This window comes from Triticum urartu, chromosome 7, assembly GCF_003073215.2.
Source record: "Triticum urartu cultivar G1812 chromosome 7, Tu2.1, whole genome shotgun sequence".
In the NCBI taxonomy this organism is placed as follows: Eukaryota; Viridiplantae; Streptophyta; class Magnoliopsida; order Poales; family Poaceae; genus Triticum; species Triticum urartu.
In genome coordinates this window covers 627,473,428-627,498,714 of record NC_053028.1, presented here as the reverse complement: position 1 = coordinate 627,498,714, position 25,287 = coordinate 627,473,428, and the positions used below count along the sequence as shown (strand labels likewise).

At 45.3% G+C, this 25,287-nt stretch overlaps 1 long non-coding RNA gene across 2 annotated transcripts; it reads left to right on the top strand.

Annotated features, from left to right (window-relative positions):
• Positions 1-4,434: 4,434 nt before the first annotated feature.
• LOC125525872 lies at positions 4,435-10,677 on the top strand. 2 transcript variants are annotated; one of them, XR_007291459.1, is made up of 4 exons: positions 4,435-4,977; positions 5,963-10,040; positions 10,133-10,290; positions 10,380-10,677. It is a non-coding gene; the product is annotated as an uncharacterized LOC125525872 (long non-coding RNA). The 2 variants fall into 2 exon arrangements; XR_007291458.1 differs by having other exon boundaries at positions 5,963-10,290.
• Positions 10,678-25,287: the final 14,610 nt, after the last annotated feature.

The window sequence follows — 25,287 nt, the reverse complement described above, 5'->3', positions numbered from 1 at the left end:
CCTCTTGATAGTACGGTGACTACTACGAAACTTAGTCCACCAACAAAGTCACGAAGGAAGCTACACCGTCTTGAGTAGAGCGCCGAGGGGAAAAAATCATTGCGTGCCAAAGGATGAATATCTGAAAGAAACCAAAGCACCCGATTAGTCCACAAATGCATTGTCATCAATCACCAAAACACCGTAGGGATAAATATGCCCTTACATCGGAGATTTCCAATTCTGCAAAAAGGTAGAACATTTGAAGATGCAGCCAACCGCCCCATTGCGGAACACGTGTTCGATAGTAAACTTATTTCTGGTGATCCAAAGGACCCAACACATGGCAAAAAAACAAACCAGAACATCCTCTTTGTCTAACCAGCAAGGAAGGGAGTGAGGGCTCGAAGCTCACCAAAGCTATTGGGGGCCTGGACACATCCAACGAATCTCTAGTGCAAGCCCAGAACAACCTAGCAAGGGGGCACCGAAAAAGAATATGATCAGTGTCTTCTACACAGTCGCAGAGCGAACAACAACCAAAGCAGGGCCCATGCCTTTTCTTGATTAGGTCTGCGGCAGATAGGCGCCCTCGCATGGCCTGCCACATGAAAATTTTAATCTTGGGTGGCACCCTTGTGCTCCAGACATCCTTAAAACTAGTGACGGTCGAGCCAACCAACAAGGCGCGGTAATAAGACTTGATAGTAAAGCGACCAGAAGCCGAATGGGGCCAGGAGACCTCATCCCGGGACTCCGAGTGCACAAGGAGGATAGCAACAAGATGGTGCCAAATCATCCAACTCCACATGAGACAGGGCACGGCAAAAACCAAGATCCCACTGTCTGGCCGCAAGCTCCGAGATGGAGATTGAGGGGGGGCGCAACAAAGGAAAAAAGAGTCAGGAAGGCAGCTGCAGGGGGCCATTCCCCAGTCCAACAGTCCAACCAAAACCTAATAGAAGAGCCATCACCAACAAAGAACTTAGCCAAGGACCTAAAATTGTCATGCACGTTGAGCAGCTGCCTCTAGAACTAGGAAACAACAGAACTAACCTGGGTCGAGGCCATGAGGAGGCTAGAAACAAGAAAGTATTTTTCTTTGAGAATACAAAACCATAGCACATCAGCGTGGGAGGACAGAATGCGCCACGACCACTTAAGAATGAGACATTTATTCATGATGGAGGTGTTGAGGATCCCTAGACCCCCAAGAACCTTCGGCCTACACATCAAATTCCATTTGACAAGTCTATTTTTTCGGCTTGTCTACGGTAATCCAGTAAAAGACACTCCCGTGCTTATCAAAACCCGCATGAGATACATAGGCAGGGAAGAAAGACAAGCATTAATAAGACAAACCTTACCAATAGAAGAACTGTACCTGCCCCTCCATGGCATAACTCGATTGCCCACTTCAGTTACCAAGAAGGAGAAATCCTTGGTCAGGAGTTTATGAGGCGATGTAGGCATACCAAGGTATTTGCAAGGAAAAGAACCTAGACTATAGTTGAGAAGGGCAGCCATACGTCGCACCTCATCCGGAGGCACGCCAATCACCAATACCTCACTCTAGGAGAAATTGATCTAAAGCCCGGATAGCTTCTCGAAGCAAAGCAGGAGAAATTTAAGATTCACAATGCAACTATCAGAATTTTCTACCAAGATAGTATCATCCGCATACTGAAGATGTGAAACGCACGAGGAATAAGGTGGGAAGCAACCAGGGAAATGTGTCCAGCCGCCACACGGTTAAGGATACAAGAGAAGGCATCCACGACAAAATTAAAGAGCAGAGGAGAGATAGGGTCACCCTGCCTAAGGCCCCTACCATTATGAAAAAAGGGCTAGCCGACCCATTGACAGAAACAGCCCCGTGCCCGCCATTAACAAGCTGCATGATACGATGAACATAGGCACCATCAAAACCCTTGGCCAGAAGAACATTATGAAGGAAAGACCAACTAACCGAATCATGCGCCTTTTCAAAGTCCAACTTAAGGATCACATCATTACAATTTCTAACTTCTTTGAGATCATGGACAATCTCATGAAGGTTGAGGAAACCATCCAAAATGAAGTGCCCTTGATAAAAGCAGAGTACTGTTGGCCAATAACCTTATGGGCCACAGGAGAGAGACGCATCGCAGCACCTTTGGAAGGAAACTTAGCAATATCATTAAATGAGCGTGATTGGTTTGAAAAGACTAATGGAATCCGCACCTTTAACCTTAGGAAGGAGAGAAATGATTGCATAATTAAGCCTGGAAATGTCCACCGTGCCCAAACAAAATTCAATGATGATGGCATAGACCAAATGCTTCAAAACGTGCTAGAACTTTTGAAAAAAAAAGGTAATCGAGAACCCATCGGGGCCGGGGGCAGTGTTAGCTTTCGAGGTCGAGACCACTAAGTCAATTTCCTCACAAGACAGCGGAACCAAAAGCGCATCATTATCTAAATCAGAAACCCACTCCGCCAGGGGCCACAGATTACGATCGATCCGAAAGCCAGAAGGAGGCTTGGCAGCCAACAGACTAAAAAAGAAAGAGAAGATACGCCCCTAAATAATCACTGGGTCGGCCACAACCTCTCCATTAATGATGAGCACAAAAATGGAACGCCTCTTGCGCCTCCCATTAGCAATGGCAAAGAAATAAGATGTGATATAATCACCCTTCGGGAGCCATGAGAGACGCCCACGCTGTTGCCAATACACCTCCTCCCAGCAGTGAAGATCCAGGAGAGCACTCTGATATTACATATCACGTGAGGGAAAATCCAAGTTTCTCTCATTCACACGCAGCTCTGGAATAACTCTCCCGTCTCTCTATTATCATATTGAAGGTCTCTTATCTGTCAATTGCACCTCAATAGCTCAGAGTTTCCAGCCCTACTTGATGATGCAGACCGGCACCGCCCCATGATGGTGGAACAAGGAGCATCCGCAGTCCACCCGTCATGGACCGCCCACGAGGGTCGCCCGCACGTGCGTCGTCTGGGCAGATCGGACGGCGCGCAGAGCCCCCGAGAGGACACCGTGACACACCACTGCAGGACGAACTGCTTGGAGGCCCTCTCGGACCTCGACGAGTTCCAAGAGGCGGGTACTCCAGCATCCTTTCTACGAGTAACATATAATGTTTTATTATCACCTTCACACCCTTCATTACGCCAACAAGTATCCACTATAGTTCTCGTTGTCTGGCACCCTCTTCCCCTCACCCCTCTTCCCATTCGGATCCAAGTGTTGTTGAGCCATTCCACTCTTGTTCTGCCATTAAAACCATTCAGCTGCGCATCAAGGGCGCCTTCTCGCGCTGTCCATGTGGCAAGGCTTTACTATGCATCGTCCAACCAACGTACGCCGTACAATTTGAGAAAAAAGAAAGAAATCTTATGAGCGAAGTAAAAGATTTTTTTTTTTCAAAACTATGACGTATTTTATAGCAAATTCGGAAACGATAGTATGCAGTGGAGAAAAAAAAAATCAAAACTAGCACCCCGTCGGCCACGCGTGGGCCAAAAAGGACTTTTCGGCCATGCATTGACCGAAGAGGTGCGTACCTGGGCCGAAAAGACCTTTTTGGTCAGTAGTAGGCCGAAAAGACCTTTTTGGTCAGTAGTAGGCTGAAAAGTTTTTTTTAGTCAGGAGTAGGCCCAAAAGTCCCTTGGGCCCACCTTTTCACGTTAACGGGTGGAGAAGTTGCATGGCTCCACTCTTCGGCTTACGTTAGGCCGAAATGTATTCTTTTTCATTTTGGCTTATAAATACTATGCAACCATTGCCCATCTTAGACAGTGAAAATATATATTTTCGCGCAACCCTTTCCCCTCAATATTTTCCCGCCAACTGTTTCCCTTCATATGTTCCCGCCACCCGTTTCCCGCCAACCAGTTCCCGTCACATGTTCTCGTCAACCCTTTCCCGCCATACCACAGTCGTTCTTTCCCGCCATTTTCTTCTCTCTACCTATAAAACCCCATTCACACGAAGATGGATAAGCAGTCCAGTGTAATGCCTAAGATAGGCAATGATTGCACAGTATTTATAATCCAAAATAAAAAAACATTTCGGCCTACCGTAAGCCGAAGAGTGGAGCCATGCAACTTCAGCCAACCGTTAACGTGAAAAGGTGGGCCCAAGGGACTTTTCGGCCTACTGCTGACCAAAAAGGACTTTTCGGCCTACTGCTGACCAAAAAGGTCTTTTCAGCACAGGTACGCACCTTTTCAAACAAGGCGTGGACGAAAAGTCCTTTTCGGCCAAGAGGAGGCCGAAAACTACCTTTTCGGCCCACAGGTGGCCGATGGGATGCTAGTTTTGATTTTTTTTTTTTGGCATTGGATGCTATAGTTTCCGAATTTGCTATTAAAAATGTGATAGTTTTAAAAAAATCGAAGTAAAAGGCCTCGGTACGCACGTACGCAGCCCAACCCACTCCACGTTCTCTGCCTCCACACGCAACCTCTCATCTCTCTCTCGTGTGCATCTTCCTCCGGCGGCATCTTCCCCGAGCGAGGCGGTAGCCCGGAGACGCGGCGTCCCGCCGTCTAGATCGAACCGAGCGGGAGGGGAGAACAACCGCCGCCTTCTCATGTTGCTCGTCTCCACCATGCCTCATCTGCGCCGCATGGTGATGACCCGCGGCATAGCCAGCGTTGGCGGCAGTGGTCAATCCCTCGACTTCCGTAGCTTCTAAAGGCCGACGCTAACGCGGGCCCCTCTCCCTCCATCTGTGAGTTCCACGGTTCGTCTCTACGGTCCCGAGCCTCCATTGTTTCCGCGAAATCCCAACGCCGCTTTGTTTGCCCGGGCTCAGATGCGCTGCAGATAGGGGACCCATGTGTTGTCTAGACTAGCTTCAAAATCGAGCATGGGTTATTTGACTTTTGCAATTGATGGTTTAATTGTTGAAATTGGAGCTTCCTAGGGGCATGTTCCTCACCGGCGTCATGAGAGAGTGGGGCCAGGTCAAGGCTCCTTCACTTGGCCGGGTAAGATCCACACTTCTCTTTCGGTTTTCCAAGGAAAATGCTGATTCTATGGACTTGATCCTAGATTAGCAACTTTTTACAAGAGCAACATGATATCCGATATCCAATATGTTATTGACTGCAAGTAGTAGTTGGCTAATTTCTTTCATACCCATTATATGGTTGACATCTCCTATTTCTCATTTGGTTTCTTCTTCTTGCTTTTGCTGCTCCTTTGGATTTTTGTTGGGGTATTTTGGCTATTTGTTGAGTGTTTGGTCCTTGGATTTTAGCTATTCACTTTCCTTTTATTCTCTTTCTTTGATTTTTCTTTTGGATGATCTTCTCCTGATTGACACTGTATGGTTTATGTGTTGTTTCGTCTCTTGATATTTAATCATACATTCATGTCACATGGAATTCGGAGAAGCTGAGAAACATATCTCTGCTGACGAAAATAAGTGAATCTTTGAATTGGAGGATATGTTCTCACCTTCTTAATGCTCACATCCTCCTCCCTTTAATTTGAATGCTACTTAACCAGCTTCCATTGCCAGCAAATGAAATAGTCTCTAGAGCATTAGACTATTTTTAGGTCATTACATGGTGTTAAATTGATTTAGAGGCAAACCTGACCAAGCAAAACTAAACCATCGTACTATTATATTAAAGGTTTTGCACTTCCGAGGATCAATGGTAGAATTTTAGCTTAGTTACTTAGCTTGATGTCTTTTTTATAGGATAGGTTTGGAGCCCGCGTCTACTATTCGCTAAGTTGGAGCCTTAGCTCCAAACAGTTTATAATATTCATCTCAGTTATTTATAAATTTAGCATATAATTCTTCTCACTCAATGATATTTAAGCCTCTTCCATATGCCATTTCATTTGGTTATCAGTTGATCCAATTAAAGGTTTCATTTTTCATTACATTTTTGTGCTTGGAGCCCTTTTTATTTTCTGTTGAAGGCATTTGAATTAACCTGATTACTGTCCCAAACTGTGTAGATGTTCCACGAGATGGTCCAATGGTGGAATACGAGAAGAGAATTGCATCAGGAGATCTTGTAGATTGCGATAGCTTCCAGGTTATCGAATTTGACCTGATCAATGCATTTCTTACATGGCTTCCTTCATTCTTGGTTATTGATACATGCGCACATGCACATCAAAACATTTTAAATCGGTTGCTGCGGGTGGCGGTGCTCTGGGAGCACAAGGGTAGCGCGGTGCACAATTCCGGTTGTTCAAGGCACTGCGGCACAGCCGTGTCGGCCTACGCGCACCCCAAGTTCTTCCACACCAACCTGACCTCCCACAAGTGAGCATTCAGAGGTTTGGCGCCCTTGCCCATCCATTCTTTGATGTGGTTTGGTGCGGTGGAGATGTAATTGTTTGATAGTCTTCAGTTTGTCAGAACCACTACCGGAATCGCACCCTATGCCGACGGCCCTGATTGGCTGTCGGGACAGGCCTATGTCGACGGCCCTCGTCAGCATAGGGTCGTCGGCAACATATCTGTCGGCGTAGCTCGGGACGCCATCGACATAGGCCCTATCCCGACGGTGCCCATACATCTATGCCGACGGCCTTGGCCGTCGGCAACGTTACCGCCTAACGGCAGCCGCCGTCAAGTGCTGACCAACGGCTGCTCACTACATGGCGCATCTATGTCGATGGCCCGGCCGTCGGCTTAGTTTGAAACTATGCCGACGGCTAGACTGTCAGCATAGATGCGCCACGTGTCAGCATCTGGGCACTCCTGGGGCAGGGCTATGCCGACGGCCCGACCGTCGGCTTAGTTGGATCGGAGTGGTCGGGCTACATGACTCGGGAGTGCTGCGAAGACCACCGCCAACGGTTGATCTACCGGTTCCCTAGATGTTGAAAAGACATATTAACGGGATACATGACTGTGTTGAAAGGCATGATATGCTTCGGGTGAATAGATTGGGGATGAACTAACCGGTGAGGGACCAGCGTTCTGTGCCACAAACTCCTCAAAGGTCAGCAGCCTTGGTTGTGCTGGAGGACATTGTGCTAGTTGCAATTGAGGACACCTGCCGGCCGCCATTTCCTGAAAAGCGTGCTGCATCTGGCGATCCCTCTGCTCATGGTATGCATAAAGGCTCTCGTGCCACGCCATGGTCTCCTGGCGTGTGTACTCCAGGTAGGCCTACTAAATGCGGAAAATAAAGTGAGAAATGAAGATAAGAGGGAAAATACTTATAGATTGTCGCTCCTGAAAAAGGGACTATGACTGTGCACTCGTCATTGATGTGCTCGTGTGCTAGCTCAGGCTCGGGTCGATTCGACAGAGTTGTGTGTAGGAGATAGTAGGAGTGATCACAGCGTCGAGAACCGCCTCCCGACCATGCTCCTTGGGCCCCATGCCCACCACCACCCTATCATCCAAATCTGCCGCAATGGGGTCAGGTGTGTCAGGATGTAACCTTAGACCCATCGAGGTAGGCTTTCTTCCTCTCTGCGGTCTTCTTGCCGTAGTACTTGGGCTCGCCAGGCTTGGAGTCCTTCCGCGTATGGGCGATCTCCCACGCCTCCATGTGTGAGAGCGGTCGCTTCAGTTTCTCCTCCTGGACCACCAAACAGAGGTTAGTCATACATAAGAAAGTGACGGTAAATAGAAGAAGAATGTTTAATGGGGTTAGTCATACATTAAGTGTCTTGTGGAGAAAGTGGTTTTGGTTTCCCTGAGCATGTACTCCCTCCTTCCCTCCGTTAGCCTTGTTTTTGATTCTCGTAGCCGCCCAGGCTCCAGCCTCATCACACCAAAGATCCACCAATGCCGCTCAGGACTCGTCTTTTCCATAACACCAAAGATCCACCAATGCCACCCGGCACACGGCGGCAGCGACGCTCGTGAGGGGGGCGCTCCCCGGAGCCACGTGTCGGGTGCCTGCGCCTGCCACCATGCTTCCACAACCGTAAGAGGGCCCACCGCACCACCTGGCGGCATTGCTTCCCCCCCAGGTACCTCGTCCCGTCTAACCCATGACACAGACGACCGCCGGGTCTAGCCCTTTGACTTTTGATGGACGTAGTTTGATCGGTGGACCTTTTCACCTAGTTGTCATAGCCCAGCCATAGCTACACCCCCCAACACAGTCCCGGCACAACCCACCCAAGATTCCCTCCGCGTCGGCCCGACGTGGCCGTTTCCCCCTTCGGGGCACGGCGACAGCGACACCCATGAGGGGGGGAGGGGGGCACACCCCGGAGCCGCGTGTCGGGTGCCTACGCCTGCCACCACGTTTCCACAACCGTAGGAGGGCCCACCGCAACACCTAGCGGCATTGCTACCCCCCACAGGTACCCCGTCCCGTCTAACCTCTCCGTGACACGACGGAAGCAAGGCCCGTGTGGGGGGTAATTGATATATGTTTTCTGTACATTTAAGTTAATGAAATTAGTTTTGGAAAAAATAAAAAGAAAAAGAAAAAATAAATAAAATATTAAAATATTATTAGAAATCTATGCCTACGGCAAAGCCGTCGGCATAGCTACGGCCACGGAACGGCAGAGCCTTGGATCGATGACATGGCGTAGGGCGGGGATCGATGATGTGGCAAAATCCATGGGCCAGGCCTATGCCGACGGTAAGGACGTCGGCATAGATATGCCACCCCACGGGACCGGCGAACGACGCGGATCGATGACGTGGCGGCGCTGTGGATCGATGACGTCGGCATAGCTATGCCGACGGTCACCGTTAGCCCGTCGGCGTAGCCTGACGCCGTCAAACGGTCGTCGCTGCCCGAGTAGACGGGCCCACGTGATATGCCGACGGCTGCCGTAGGCATATTTGAAGCAACACCGACGGCTGATCTATGCCGACGGCCCCCGTTGGCATAGATGGACATACGCCGACGGCCTTTCTATGCCGACGGCTTTAGCTGGGCCGTCGGGGTATGCCCATCTATGCCAACGGGGGCCGTCGGCAACGCAAGTTTTTCTGGTAGTGAACAGAGGGTACCAGGTAACTACAAGATGCATTGCTTGCTGGTTTGTCACCATATTTAACCTGATGGGAGATAATATGAATACCTTGCTGGTTTGGTATGATATTTGGCCTGAGTGGAGATAAGATGAATTGCTTGCTGGTTTATCTGAGTAACTTGGTTGCACTGATAATAAAAGCACATGTTATCCATTTCTCCCTTGCTATTTCTGTTTGGGGAAGATTATAGTTTGACCACTCAGTAGAAATCAAATGCTTCACATTGGAATGTTTGTTGGATAAGAAGGTAGAAAAACTAAACGGTGTTGCACTCTCATGGCTTTTCTTCTTTATTATGTTTGGTGTTCAAGATACTTATGCGGTTATGCCACCATGTAAAATATTTATACTTCTCTCTTGGTGTGCAGCTATATCTGAAATTCTTGATAATGCAGTAGATCAGGTTTGTAATATCTTCTAACATCTTATATGAACTAGATACTCGCTATTTAAATTGCGTGATAATACTCAAATGTCCGAAACACGTAGTATTCTGTTGTAAGCTGAAAATTTGAGATGACACATTCCTGTTTCTGGAAAAACCATGCTATACTGCTATCACATCTATTTATTTATTTTGCTGTATTCGTGTATTATAACATAAATGCTCTGTTGATCAGCATGTTAATAACTTCACTCCCTAACATATGCTCATAACTGATGGCGGCGACATGGAACAACACTTCTGTGCGATTGGTACTGTAAATTTGGGAACTGAAATAATTATAACCAGTGTTACAAATGTTTGTTGAGGAAAAGTCCTTGCAGCAAACAAGGACCGGAAGCAGGTTTCCTATTTTGACCAGCATTTTCTTTTGTTCCTAATTGTTGGCTCTTTCCTATGGAAGCTCTGAAACAAAATGAAGTGGCCTAAAATTAAGGACTAATGCTTGATATCTGATTTGAGAAAACTGATTCACAGAATATAAGTAGAAGGTAGACTGTAGCATTCATCATTGTTATCTTACATAGACAGTTCAACGAACTTCTCCGAGGGGATATTCAGAATGATGACGGCGACAACCAAGACGGCGTCTGTGAAGTTTTGCTGGAGAGCCTGAAGTCAGGGTGCGTTCAATCGAGCACACTCGCTTCTTTCAGAATTCGTATAATCATCATAACCAGCCATGCCAAAGATATGAAGTGGAACACATTTGCAGGGAGGGAAGTTGAGAAGCCAGGACACCAACGGTGCCAAGCCGTTTGCCATCGAGAGGACAAGGGCTGCCATCAGGGACCTCCAGACCAAGCTCAACATCTCCCTCGCCTCCGTCAGCCCCGTGTCTCAAGAGGGTTGTTGCCGTTGCCGTCCGCGATGGTGAGCTACTGTGGTAGCTTGTGGAGCTCTTTCGAATGTACATGTTACTATAGTGTGCTCGATCGCTCCTTGATGTGTTGTATGTATAGGCTGGCAAGGATGTGGCGAGTCATCGGCTACACGCACCGGGTGATGAAGCGCATGGAGGACGAGGCAAGCGCGCGGAAGCATCAAGGGCCTGCCGCCACCGCCGGGGCCGACTTCCACGGAATTTCTATTGATGTAGTTTATCTTGCCAAACAGCAAGATGCTCCTGTCGATGCTTGCCTATGATGGCATGGCATTTCAGCTTCTTCCTCGCATGATTTTCCAATATAATAAGTTTATCAAGAATTGCATGTACATGTGCTGCTATCCAGATTCAGAAAGGAAAGTGAAAAAGGCGTTCATCTACATGGCACCACCCATATGCCCCTCAGGCAGCGCGCCATGGGCGCGCCCCAACTACTAGTCATCTTCACACTCTCCTCCTTTAGTGAATATTAGTTGCGGTTCCGTCCTCTCTAGTAGTACCTACTTGAATTCTCACACCCCTCGACTCTTTCAGCAGCACCACCACCATTACATCGTCCTCCTCTCTCTCCACTCAAGTGCACCATCCTCCACATCAGGTCAGTGACACACATGCATGCATTCTACACAGAAGAATCTTTACCGACTTGTTGCTTCTAATGCCCACTCGCCCGCCAACTATGCCTCTGCCTTCGGTCTTTCTGTCCCCCCAACCCTCCCCCCACCCCCCAATAAAATCTTCTATTGCGATGTCATCCCATTCTGCATCACTCCATCATCACATACATGCCTTCTTTGATTATAGGGATTTACATAATGGCCCCCAACGCCGCCATCGAGGGTGTTGGCAGATGAGGCCAGGAGGGCATAAAAGAAGTATGAGAGTAACTTTCTCACCATGTGTGGTATTTTTGTTAGAAAATGATTAAGTTTCTCCAGATGAATCTTTAAGTGTTCGTGTAGAAACTAGTTAAAGTACCCAAAATAGAGATAAAATAAAATAGATATACTTTGCCACATCTTGGTGTTTTAGAAAACTAAATGATGTCTCATGCATTGCTGCAGGAATCGATTGCAATATATTTCAATGAGATTTGATTATATGGAATATAAATATTTAAATTTAGAACATCTGAATAAAATTTAAAATACATACGATTTATTATATTTGATTATGTTTAATTTTAAAATATTTATTGAATATAAGTAGAATAACATAATGAACAAACATCATGCATGATTGCATGCGGTGGTGGGTCTTTTTCCATGCATGATTGTATGTTGAGGTGGGCCTTATCTCTTCCATAGTTGTATGATGATGTGGCATGCATACTTGCATGTGAGATAAATAAGTTAGTGGGTATGACACTTTCCGGTGCTCCATGATATACAGGTGCTAAGCATATGATATAGACAAAAAAAATCTAATGTGGCAAGATAGAGGAGTTTGATCACTCCAGGAAGAACAAATGCCAAGCGTGGACCTATGCAAAACACTGAAACGAAAGAAATTTGCCCTATGCACGAAAAAGTTTAGTTGCTAAATAATTAAATGAAGGAAGCTTGGCAACAACAAACTATTTACCTATGCATTGGGGACTTTAGTTGCTAAATTTTTTAATGCACCTAGCTCCCCATCTAAACACCTATGCATTGGAAGAGGCTAGGATTGGAAATAAAAACTTGAGTTTGTAGGTCTTTGGATTAACATGATAGTCCCTCGATCCCAAAATAATTATCTCAACTTTAGTATAACTTCAGACACTTATTTTGAGGGAGTATTATTTTTTCGCACATCGGTTCAGGACGGGAAAGACCCAAGGCAGTGATAGATATAGTGGTGGGCCCTGCTCTATTATCTCTGTAACGTATTGCGGAATCACATCCATCCATGGTTGGACGCTCCTTCATTGACTATCAGGCATGACATATTGAGAGCCAAAAAAGGAGAAATGCTAGGACCATTACAGTCGTTCTTAAGGATCATGGAAAGTTCATCCGGCGCTGAGTCGATCCAGCTAGTTCATGGCTTCATCCGGCGTTGAGTCGGAGTTAGTTCGTTGCTCGGTTTGGTCATTGAAAAAAGACCGCTATTATAAAGTTGTATTAAAGTTGCGTCAATTAATTTGGAATCAGAGGAAGTACCATTGTTTTGGCTTCGCCTAAGATGCATGACTAATAGTGACTACACAAGATCGACATCTTCACTACAGGGACATGCAAATCAGTTTTTTCTCCATTGCAGGCTGAGGCAAAAGCGCTTCAGGTGGCAGCAAGCTTGGCATCCTTGATTTCTGTACAACATGTCTCCTTCCTCACAGAAAACTTGACGCTTGCGAAAGCGGCGGCTTGTAGAAATCTCAGAACTCAACATGGAGATTCGGGGATCAGGTCCAGTTTAGCTAGTTTCTTTGAAACATCTATTCCCCTGTCACCCATGGCCTTTTCAATAGGGTGCCGCTAAATAATCGTCTTCACAAATAACCCATTATAGCCCGCTATAGCTGATTTGGAGGCTCGCCGCTATTTTCCATAGCTCGCTATTTAAAACATTACTGTCACCCAAAGTGTACCATATCTCCAAAGATCTTAATGCTGCAGCCCATAACTGTGCTCAGCAGGCTTGTATGCCTAGCATAATTAACAGGCTTAGCTCATGAAGCTCGGTTCAAAGAGGACTCCAATGCCCTATAATCAGCAGATTACGTGGATCCAATCTTCAAGATGTTGTAATAAACCTTTGTGTACGGTGTGGGTGAAGCTGGAATATATGGCGCCTCTTCTTGTTGAATTAAAAAAGACTAATACCGACTACACGACGTATGTAACAATAAGCCGTGCTCCTATATCTCCTTAACATGATTGATCAACGGTTCTTCGTGTGTTATCGAGAGCTCTGAGCAAGGCCGAACATGGACGTGTTTCAATATTCAAATCGAATAGCTTTGTTTGCGAAGCAAGGGAAGGCGGGTCGATTAATACAAGGAGTTAACGGGCATCTAATGAATGAAAATCACAGAATAGACTCGGCAGTTGGTAAGTTGCACTAATTTCCAATTCCATGGCAAGAGCAGCATTAGAGTACATTACAGTATAGTCGGCTGGTCTGAAACAACATAATAAGACTATTATGAAAGGTAAAAGAAGGCCTAGCGCACGCAGGTAAGCCGTCACATCAGTCTTGCCTAATGACAGCACGAAAAACTTCGGAAACCGGAACAGCCTTGGTGAACATCTTCTCTTTGAACACGGTGACATCACACCTGACAAAGAAAACATCATCCTTCAGGTAGACCGATTCCTCCAGCTCGCTCCTCTTGATGAGATCAAAGCCCCACGAACCGTCATCGCTGCCGGCTTCAAAGGTGTCCTGGCCCGTATCACTGTACGATGGCACCAGGTTCCCATCTTGGTCGAGCAAACTGATAGTGTATTTAGCTTCCACTTTATCGGCATCACCCCGAACAAGATGCAATAAGATGGTCATACAATCGGAATCGGAATCTGAACCAGCAGAATCGGAATCTGAATCATTTGGGTCGGTTCCGTCGGGGTAGTAACGCAGACACCAACGACTGCCTCCGGCCGCGAACGTCTCGGACGCCATGAATTCGCCCTTGCCGAGCCCCTTGGTGCGGGAGTAGCCGTCGATGCGGAGGATGTGCGACCCGGACTCGACAACAGGGGCCACGATGGCCGACGCGGACACCGACGACCCGCCTCGGCTTGCACCTACCGAAGACGCGGAAGTGTTGGACTTGGACATGGTGCTAGCTGGAGTAGAATGTGGCAGCAACGTGAGATGGAGATTGGGAGACGTGAGGGAGCTCGTGGCGTTGTTATATACGGAGTATATGCTCCTGCGATGGTGTGGGTAGTTTGCATTAATCAAGCGCATCTCACGAACAGTCGGGCGGCTCGCATGCGGCGATCGAGGAGACGCTCTGGAGCGGCCGCGCGTGCAGACGTACAGCCAAATCATGAATTGCGTGTGTGAGGGCGGCGTATGCATGCATAGCATACGAATCGCCGGTGTTTAATTACCTTGAATCACCGAACCGGGGAGCGCGTGGATCAAAGAAAGCACTCACGAGTCACGACGTCGCAGGCGTCTGGCGGAGTGATTTGGGCAGTGGAGTTTTCTTAGATCACGTTTGAAAAGTTTGCAGATTTGAACAAGGTTTGCGGGTGTGAAAAAGGTTCATGAAGTTGAAAAGGTTCACATATTTGAACACGGTTAGCGGGTTTGAATTTTTTTATGAATTTGGAAAAATTCACAAATTTCAAAAACTTCACGAATTCAAGAATGTCCATGAATTTGGAGAAGTTCATGATTTTAAAAAAAAGTCTGTAATTTTGAAAAAACAATGTTCATGAAAATACAAATGGAAAGTACAAAAAAACAAAAACCGTCAATAAACGGACAGAAAAAACACACATAAAGAAACGGACCAGAAAATATACCGCACTACCAATATTGTCCTAAGTGGGTCCGCCCATTCGTTCGCAGGGGGTGTGCCCTTAGTGAGGGAGTACTCCTTTGGGAGCTCCCGCAAAGGTCACTTTAGATAGGTTGGGAATGCGTCACTTGCTGCGCTCTCAGCCGCCGTCACGTGTCGCGCTTTGGGGGTTTCTTCCGAAAAATTTTCTAAAAATTTCATACGCATTTTCAGCTTTTAGATGATTTTTTACGGATTTTTGAATTTTCCCCGGTTTTTCTTAGGTTATGGACTACAAAAAATTTGCCCAAAAAACATGTTTTATTTTTTTTCCTTTCACGAGAGGCATGATTTACTTTTCGGGGCGGCACTGATTTGCTTAGGTGAGAGGCATAGCCATGCCTCTCGCAAAAGAGAAAAAACGTATTTCTTTTCTTTCATGAGAGGCACAAATTTATTTCTCAGGGATTTGTTTCCACAAGAGGCACAGCCGTGCCTCTCCGAAAAGAAAAGAAACATGTTTTTTTTTACTTCGCATGGGGCACGGATTTGCTTTCGCGAGAGGCATAGTTGTACCTCTCGGAAAAGGAAAAAAAATTATTTTCTTTTTTTTCCTCCACGAGCAGCATGAATTTGGTTTACGTGGAAGCACGAATTTGCTTCTGCAAGAGGCACAGTCATACCTCTTCGGAAAAGAAAAAATGTGCACCCGGTTTGGTTTTCTGGTGAGAAAAAGTTCATCAAAATCTATCAACATGGGATTTAGTTTTGAAAATCTCAGCGCGAGAAATCTAATGGTGAAAACCGTTCGAGATTTAGACGCACGGTTTAAGAGATAAAGTGTTTTTAATAAACAAATCTATGGAAAAAAAATATGCGCCACTTGTCGCAACCTGAAAGTTGGGAGTGATCTTTGCAAAAAGTAATCCTTAATTAGTGATTTTGCTCTATTGGTGCCTGATGATTTGGTGAGCTAAGCCGAATCCTATTTAGCCAATTTGGCAAGCTCAGTTTTTTGTGGGTTTTCCACATTGATTTTATTGTTTTTCTTTTTTCTTTATATTTATTTTGTTTTTTGTTTTTCTTTTCTTTAAATTTTCTATTTTCTTTATTTTACTTTTTTTCAAAAACAATATGCTTTTATTTTATTAACAAATGAAATTGTGATGTTTTCCAAATTCGCAAGTTTTTAATATTGGCAATATTATGCAATTAGTGAACTTTATTTCAAATTTTTGTGACATTTTTTCAAATTCGTGAACTTTTATTATTTTTTTAACTTTTCTAAAGTCAGTTCAATTGGTCAATTTTCTGCTACACTTGAACTTAAAAAAAACAACGGTTAAGTTTTAAATTCGTGAAATTTTTATTTCAATTAGTTGATTTTCTGATGTTCCTGAAGTTTTTACAATTTTTTTAAAAAATCTCGAATTCACGGACTTATTATTATATTTTATGTACTTATTTCAAATTAATGATTTAAAAAAAATTATTCTCAAGTTCGTGGAATTTTTAAAATTGTGAACTTTTTTCAAGTTCAATTTTTTTTAATTTCTCATAGTCATGGAATTTTAAAAAACAAATCATGAAGTTTTTCAAATTCATGAAGGTTTTTTTAGATCGTGAGTGTTTTTTTAATTCATAAAGTTTTTTATATTTTTTATGATATTATCTAGAGTCCATAAACGTTTTTATAAGTCATGAATTTTAATCTATAAAGAATCAATTTTTTTGTGTGTGCTCTAGTATGCTACCCGCTGGCGATGAGCGAGCGGGCGAACGAAATCCACGTTAGCTAGCGAGGGAATGAGCTGGCTGGGCCGCGGCCCGCTGGGGCGCGTGAGCGCCAGCAATATTTCGGGCGCTAAGTGCGCCAATTAGGACGACATCCCCAGTTAAGGGTTATCCCTTGCAAAAGCCAATTCCACCTTCTAAAGCGCTGACAAGTCAGGCACTGTATGTGCCTCACTTGTCACAATCTGGGAGGTTTTTCTTTCTTTCTATTTGTTTATTAAATTTTACCTTTTGAACCGTGCATCCAAATTAGTACCGAACTGTTTTCATCATTGGATTTCTTGCGTAAGATCTATGAAACTAGCTCCCATGAAAATAGGTTTGAATGAACTTTTTTTCTCAAAAACAGAAATCGAGAAAAAAGACAAACAATAAAAGAATGAATGATGAAGAAACCGAAGAAAAAAACAAAGCTGAAAGCACGATTACGGTATTTTTATTACTGTTTTTTACTTTTCGAGATGTACAGCTGTGCTTCTCGCAGAAGAAAACATGTGCTTCTTGTGGAAGCACGTGTGCTTCTTATGGGAGCAAAAAAATTGTACTTCCTCAGAAGCAAATATGTAATTCTTGTGGAAGCACATACTTTTTTCTTTACAAGAAGCATAACTCGTGGAAGAAAATATATGCTTCTTCTGGAAGCACAGTTTTTTCCGAGAAGCACATTTTTTCCTTCGCGGAAGCAAATCTGTGCTTCTTATGAAATCATAGATATTTTCCTATTCCGAGAAGCACAGTTGTGTTTCAAGCGGAAGCAAATCTATGCTTCGACGAGAAGCACAAAAAATATGTGCCTTCATGCGAAGCAAATCTATGCTTTTCGTGGAAGCACAAATTTTCAATGAAAATACATCTGCACAAAAAAAATCTTGACCATGGGAAAACCGAAAAAAGGAATAAACCCAAAAATGTCTATCTAAAACACAAAAACATGTACAATAATAAAAAAACAAGATCCAAATAGAGCGCCAAACACATGACATGTGGCGGCCGGTGGATGCACCCATTGACGTGCTCCTGGGCAACTGAAACTGGCCCCTAGATGTCCCCTACAAGGGCTAACCTTCAGTTAATTGCTCTCCCATTAGGAGGTCTTGGCCAACCGGGCCCATTATCACCGCCTACTGGTGCGATGGTTCCTATCGGTTTACTAGGCAGGGTTTTGCGGCACCTTCAAACACTTGAGTGAAAGGGTGTGGGATAAGGTGAAAGGATGGATGGGTAAGTGCTTATCAGCTGGAGGTAAGGAGGTACTAATCAAGTCGGTTGCACAAGCCATTCCGGTGTATTCCATGTCATGTTTTAAGCTCCCCAGAGGTCTATGTGAACATATAAATTCTATCATCCGCAAGTTCTGGTGGGGCTGCAAAGAGGGGCAACGAAAACCGGCTTGGATATCTTGGGAGGTAAGGCCAAAATACTTGGGAGGTATGGGTTTCAAAGACCTTGAGCTTTTTAATCTGGCACTATTAGCTAGACAGGCATGGAGGGTGATGCATGATCCTACCTCGTTGAGCGCAAGGATCCTCAAAGCGTCTTACTATCCAAATATGGAGTTCCTCACGACAGAGCTGGGTTCACGTCCTTCTCAAATCTGGCGAGCTATCCTGGAAGGGCGCGATATCCTTAAACAGGGTATAATCCAGAGGATTGGCAACGGTCAGACCACGAGCATATGGGATCACAACTGGATACCCAAGGAGGGGTCATTACGGCCGATTGTATCTCGGGTCCAAGACCCACCGCAGTTGGTTCCGGAATTGCTCCTTCCAGCAACAGGTTCGTGGAACGATATTCTTTTGTCCGAACGGTGTTCTTGCCAACTGATGCGGAGGCAATTCTGCGGATTCCGGTATGTACTAGCAATATTGAGGATTTTTGGGCATGGCATCCGGAGAAGAAGGGAATCTTTATGGTGAGCTCGGCCTACAAGTTTATGATCAACACAAAGATCTCTCGGGAAAACTGGCTTGAAGGAAGGAGTGGGTCATCAAGCAATGATAGAGAAGAGCGGGACTGGTCCTCTCTTTGGGCCATGACGGTGCCTTCGAAGGTCAGAATTTTTCTATGGCGACTAGCCCGGCATTCTCTTCCAACGACGGATGTTTTAAACAAGAGGAATATGGCAGCACGTGATGCATGCCCGCTTTGCGGGTCTCCTGATTCATGGCGGCACGCCCTTGTGTCATGCACGTTAGCCCGCTACACCTGGGCTTTATCTGAACCGGGCCTGGTGTCACGCATGGCGGCGATCGAGGAGCCTAGTGCTAAGAACTGGCTGTTTAGGCTGCATGAGGTTCTTGATAAGCAGTCTTTCACCAGAATGATTGTGACGTTGTGGGCGATTTGGTACGCCAGAAGAGGCAATCCATGAAGGCATTTTTCAATCTCCACTTCAAACTAGTTCGTTTGTCGCCTCGTACATCAATGAGCTGTAGCAGTTGGAGAAGCCAAAGGAGAGGCAAGTACATGCAGCAGTACCGCAAGGAAGAGCTAACTGGTGTAGCAGTTGGAGAAGCCAAAGGAGAGGCAAGTACATGCAGCAGTACCGCAAGGAAGAGCTAACTGGCGTCCATCACCGGTGGGTGTTATGAAGATCAATGTGGACGGGGCTGTTGGGCGCCACAGACGTGGCGGGGCTGTTGGGCGCCACAGACGTGGCGGGGCTGTTTCAGTGGTGTGTCGAGACCACACGGGAGCATATTTGGGCTCCTCAGCGGCTGTTTATCATGGCATAACACATCTGACAACCCTGGAGACACTTGCATGTAGGGAGGCTCTTGCACTAGCAGAGGATCTTCAGGTGACAAACATGATGATTGCCTCGGATTGCAAAGGAGTGGTACAGGATATAAATGAAGGATCCGGTGGGGCGCACTCGGCCATTGTACATGAAATATCACTTCGGAGAAGTTTTTTCAATTCGGTTGTTTATGTTTTCGAGTGTAGAAATCATAATTTCGAGGCTCATAATCTCGCCAAATTCGCTTATAATTTAGGAGTTGGTAGGCATGTTTGGTTGGGAACTCCCCATGACCAACGCCGTGTACCCATGAACATTGTTATTATATAATAAAGTGACGAGATTTCTCAAAAAAAAACTAGGCAGGGTTTTGCGTTTTTTGTTTGATTTTTTGTATTTTTAAAATAATTTTCCTTTTTCTCCTTTATCTGTTTTTTCTTTCTTTTCTTCAAGTTTGTGGAACTTTCCTAGTTCATGAACTTTTTGAAAAATTAAAATTTGTAAACTTTTTAGAATTCATGATTTATTTTAAAATTTGTTGAACTTATTTAATTTTTTTAACTTCAAATTTTATAAACTTTTTAATTTTTATAAAAAAATCCAAAAATTCATGAACCTTTTGAAGTCAACCAATTGGGTTGCTACTTGTTTTTAATTTATTTATTTATGGTTTGAGTCCTACTTAGGAACGCGAGACGATGGCGGCTCTTTAAAGATGGAATAAAGCTCTCCCCGCCTATCCTCTTTGCGGCGGTGCGGCGGGGAAGACCCGAGGCATTGATCGATCCATCAGCGGAGTTGTGCTCCTATTATCTCCTTCACCTATTGCAGAATCGGATATTCAAGATCCATCCATGGTTGGACGCTACTTCGTTGGCTATCACGTATGACATATGGAAAGCCAAAAAGAGAAAAGTTTATGCATGGATCGGGATGCAGAAATGGGGCATTTTTTCCGAAAAGGGGGAGCTTCCCGGCCTTTGCATCAGAACGATGCATACGGCCAACTAGATTAATAATCAAATAGGTTCAACACAAGTCTTGATGTCTGAAACAAAAGAACAAAAAATGCTCACAAAGAGCAGACGAAAAAAGTAAAGCCAAAACCGGCTGGCATAAAAAAGATAGGAAAACTAATTGTCTATCCTATTACATGACCGTCATCCAAACCGGTTGAAAATAGCCCGTGCAACCATCTCTCATCAGATAGATCCAGTAACCAAACGCTTCCTGACCTCCGTCGGAGTGAATAGCGACCATATACGGATCAACGCAGTGTCTCGGAAGATAACCTGCAAAAAATGAATATTTACTGTTCTGTTAAATGCCAAATCATTTCTACAGTTCCAGACTGCCCAAAATAAAGCACATACTCCTATGCGAATGTGTCTCGCTGTTTCGAAATCTATCCCGTCAAGCCACATCCCAAATAACGTGCTGACAGTATTCGGAGGAGTAATGTTAAAGGCTATGTGATCCGTCGGCTATAATTTTTTTTGCCAACGGGCAGTCAAGAAAGAGGTGTTTGATGAATTCAACCCGATCACAAAAACTACATCTTGTAGGTCCCGTCCAATTGCGTTTTACCAGGTTGTTCTTAGTTAAAAATGACTTGTTTATGTACAAATCACATAAACACTTTAACTTTCAAAGATACTTTGACTTGCCAAACATGTTTCGAAGTAGGAATGGAGTTAGAATTGATAACATCCAGATACATGGATTTAATCGTCCTCCCCGGTCGTAGTAAGCTTCCAGCACAACTGATCGGGCCGTTGAGAAAGCTGAACATCCATCAGACTACCCACAAGATGGAGCTAAGCTTCCCAATGGTTTTCGGCTAGCGTCCTCCCGAAGTGAATATTGAGAGGGATGAAATGAAGTACTGTCGCAATGTAAGCGTCTCTTCATTGAACAATGCTATAAAGGGAAGGATATTGAAGCGCGAGTGGTGCTTCTCCTAGCCATGTATCCTCCCAGAACCTCGTAGTGGTACCATTTCCGACTATAAACTTTGTCCTATTGAAAAAACTGATTTAATTCTCATCAGTCCTTTCCAGAAAGGCGAGTCTGTCGGCCTCACTGTCACCTGGGACAAAGTTTTGAAATGAAGGCAGTGGCGGAGCCAGGATTGGAGCAAGCCCCGGGCCCAAGAAAAAATCGCCGCAAGGAAAAACTAAACGTCCATAAGTCACTTAGCTACCACAAAAGATACCCCATACAAAATATGGCTCAATTGCACGATAAATTTAGAATTGAAACTCAATGCCCAACAATACAATGAAAAAATTAAAAACATGTCAAAAACTACAAAAAACGGTATGTGATAAAAAAAGAGTACCAAATCAAAAGAAGAGCCAACGCCTCCGGTTTGCTTCACCAGTACCTCACATAATCTCATCATCGGAGGAAGAAGAGCCAACACTTTCAAGACATCAAAAGAAAATTTTCATAAGAGAAGGCATAAACGACGTCAAGTGAAACAATTATCATTGTTACAAGTATAAAAACTTACCACTTCGACGAGGTAAAAGCCCTTTGCGAGACCTAGATGATACAAATTGATATACAATATCATCATCATCAATACTTGCAAATACATCTCACTCAATATGAAATCTCTTCATCTTGTTTTTCTACAATATATGAAATGAAATTGACAATTACATCAAATTGAGTTCAACAATACCCTTGGTATATGACTGGATACACGCATATACACACATTATTGCAAAGTTGGGACTAGTTTATACGCTGACATTGTGGAACACGATAGAAGTGGAAGCATCAGGGGAAATTGGGAAAGCATCAAAAACAATACCAAGGTGCGACAGCAAGCAGCCAGGTGCGCCATGCGGAAGATTGGACAAACGACGCACAGGAGGGCGGTCCATCAGTGGCCGGGACGGCGACGGACGGCGGCGCCGGTGGCCTGCCTAGTGCTGGAGTCTGGAGTCTGGAGATTGATCTTGAGTGCGTCGGTAGGAGTTAGGTCCGCGGCGGCCGCGCGAGCGCTGGTTTCTCCTGACAGAATCGTGTCGTGCGTGCGTCCGTCAGTTTCAGGTGAGACGGCCCATCAGGCCGGCGTCTCATGTCATGTGCGAGTTAGACTTTTTTCTTTAGGTTAGTTATTATATTAGATCGTGGCTCGTGGGGGGCGAGGTCTCCTACTCTCCTGTTGTGTGCGTGCCCGAGTTGGAGGTTTCCTCATACGTGAGACAGCCCATGACGCTTTGGGCCTCCTTCAATTTACTGGGCTGCACCCCGGGCCTATAAAAAAACATACATATATAATAGCCTAGTAAGAATTCCACGCCCCGGGCCTGGGCCTTGGGTCCAGCTCCGCCCCTAAATGAAGGTACTTACTACGTAGAATCTACGCCCATGTGACCTTCGTCTCAACAGATAACTTATACAATCACTTACTAAGAAGGCATCTGTTCTTTACCTCAAGATTTTCAATATCCAGACCCCCTTGGTCTTTCGATCTACAAATAATATCCCATTTGGCGAGTCTGTATTTTCGCTTCAGTTCACCACTCTGCCAGAAGAAGCGGGATCGATAGAAATTCAGCCTTTTCTGAACTCCAACTGGTATCTCGAAAAAGGACAAGAGAAACATGGGCATACTCGTGAGAACCGAATTAATAAGAATTAATCGGCCTCCGTATGACATCAGCTTGCCCTTCCAGCAGCTCAGTTTCTTTCTCAAATCGATCCTCGATGCACTTCCATTCTATATTTGTCAGCTTACGATGGTGAATTGGTATACCCAAATACGTAAAAGGTAAAGCCCCCAATTCGCACCCGAACAATTGCTTGTAAGCGTCTTGTTCCTCATTGGCTCTTCCAAAACAGAACAATTCACTTTTATGAAAATTAATCTTTAACCCGGTCAATTGTTCGAATAAGCATAACACCTACTTCATGTTTCTCGTTTTTGCCAAGTCATGCTCTATAAAGATGATAGTATCATTGGCGTACTGTAGGATAGACACACCTCCATCAACTAGATGAGGAACCAGGCTACCTACCTGATCAGCATCCTTAGCCCTTCTTATTAGAATCGCCAATATGTCAACTACTATGTTGAACAGAATAGATGATATCGGATCTCCTTGTCTCAGGCCCTTATGTGTCTGGAAATAGTGACCTATGTCATCATTCACTTTATTCCAACACTCTCTTTTTGCGTGAAAAATTCTACCTGATGTCGCCAGTCCTGATCAAAACTTTTCATACGCAAGGCCTGTTGAAGAAATGGTCATTTGACTTTATCGTACGCTCTCTCGAAATCCACTTTGAAAACAACTCCGTCTAGTTTTTTCGCGTGAATCTCATGAAGCATTTCATGAAGGATCACAACCTCTTTTAGAATGTTTCTGTCCGGTATTTAAGCAGTTTAGGATGGCTGCACCACAGAGTGCGCAATCTGCGTGAGTCTATAAAGCCACCTTGTTTACAAACGTCTCCAGCACAGGACAGGATGATTCATATAAAGGACTCACAAGCAACTATAGCAAATGCAAAGCATTGGAGACGCCATAACAGACGAAGATCGCAATGAACTTGGCACTGGTAGGTCGTAATCACGGCAAGAAAAACATTGGTAGTCATGAAAGGTACTCAGCATCGGCACTCATCAGATGGCACGCGCGCAAGCATGGACAAGCGAGTCCTGATCTCCGGCGACTTCAAGAACAAAATCCATCCCCTCGTCGGCCGTTTCACATCTCCCGTTTCATGACGGGACGGAAAACTTCGGAGACCGGGATGGCCTTGGTGAAGATATCCTTTACCACGATGATATCGCACCTGATAACGAAAGCGTCGTCCTTGAGGTAACCGCATCCTTCAAGCTCGCTCCTCTCGATGAGACCAACCCCCGGCGTCGAAGTGTCTCTGCCCGAAAAGGTATTCTGGCCCGCACGGACGTATTGCGGCCTTGGATTCCCATCATGGTCGAGCAGACTAATCGTGTATTTGGCTTCCACTTTATCGGCATCGACGTCAACAAGCTTCAGAAAGATGCATACGAACGTCTCGGACGCGATGTGTGTGCCGTTGCCGATCCCCTTTGTGCAGGAGTAGCCGTCGATGCGGAGGATGTGCGAGCCGGACCCGACGACCGGGGCAACGATGGCCGACGCGGTCACGCCGCCGCTGGCACCGATGGAGGACGCAAGAGCGTTGGACATGTCGCTAGAGCAGTAGATGGTAGCAACTGGGGAGATCGAGAATGAATGGCAGATGAGCGTGAGACGGAGCCCTCGAGGTTGTTGGTAGGTGGCAGGAACTGGAGGTGGAGAATGGCAGACTAGCACGAGACGGAGCCCTCGAGGTACCTATATACGATGATGGTCGTATTTTCAATATAGTCTATCTATACCCATGGGCGTCGGGGGACAAAATTAATATTCTGATCTAAAAGGCTAACAAAATCTCGATTTGACCTCGTTTCAAAAAAATAAATTCAATTTTGATCTCTTTGGGTAACGCCAACATCCATTGCGAACCAGACGCTAGGAACCCTGACATCTGGCCCCTAGCCCGCACTGCCCGCCTGCCCGTTGACCTGCTGACGTGGCAAAGGGGCCAGACGCCAAGGACCCTGGCGTCTGGCCCTGGTAAGTGGATAACCCCCGCAGGCCGAGCCCACCCACCCATCTCTTTTCCTCTTGGGCGGCGCACGAACAGAGGGCTTCTCTCCTTCGCCCCTCTTCTCCCTCATACCAAATCCTCACCTGATCTACTCCATCCTCCACTCTAGTTCGTGGATCTGGGCCCCCTAAGCATCCTTGAGGTATTCTCCCCCGTCTCCTCCAATTTATTTGGGTTGAGTCCTCTCCAATTTATTCAACACTAGGTGATGTTAGATGAGTAGATGGTTTCTTTGTTTTAGGAAATTGTTTGCAGTTGATAGATGATTTGGTAGGCAGTAGATGATGTGTAATTGAACATGTAGGCAAAATCAATTCCGTTTTGTGCATATGTTGTCCATAAGAATTT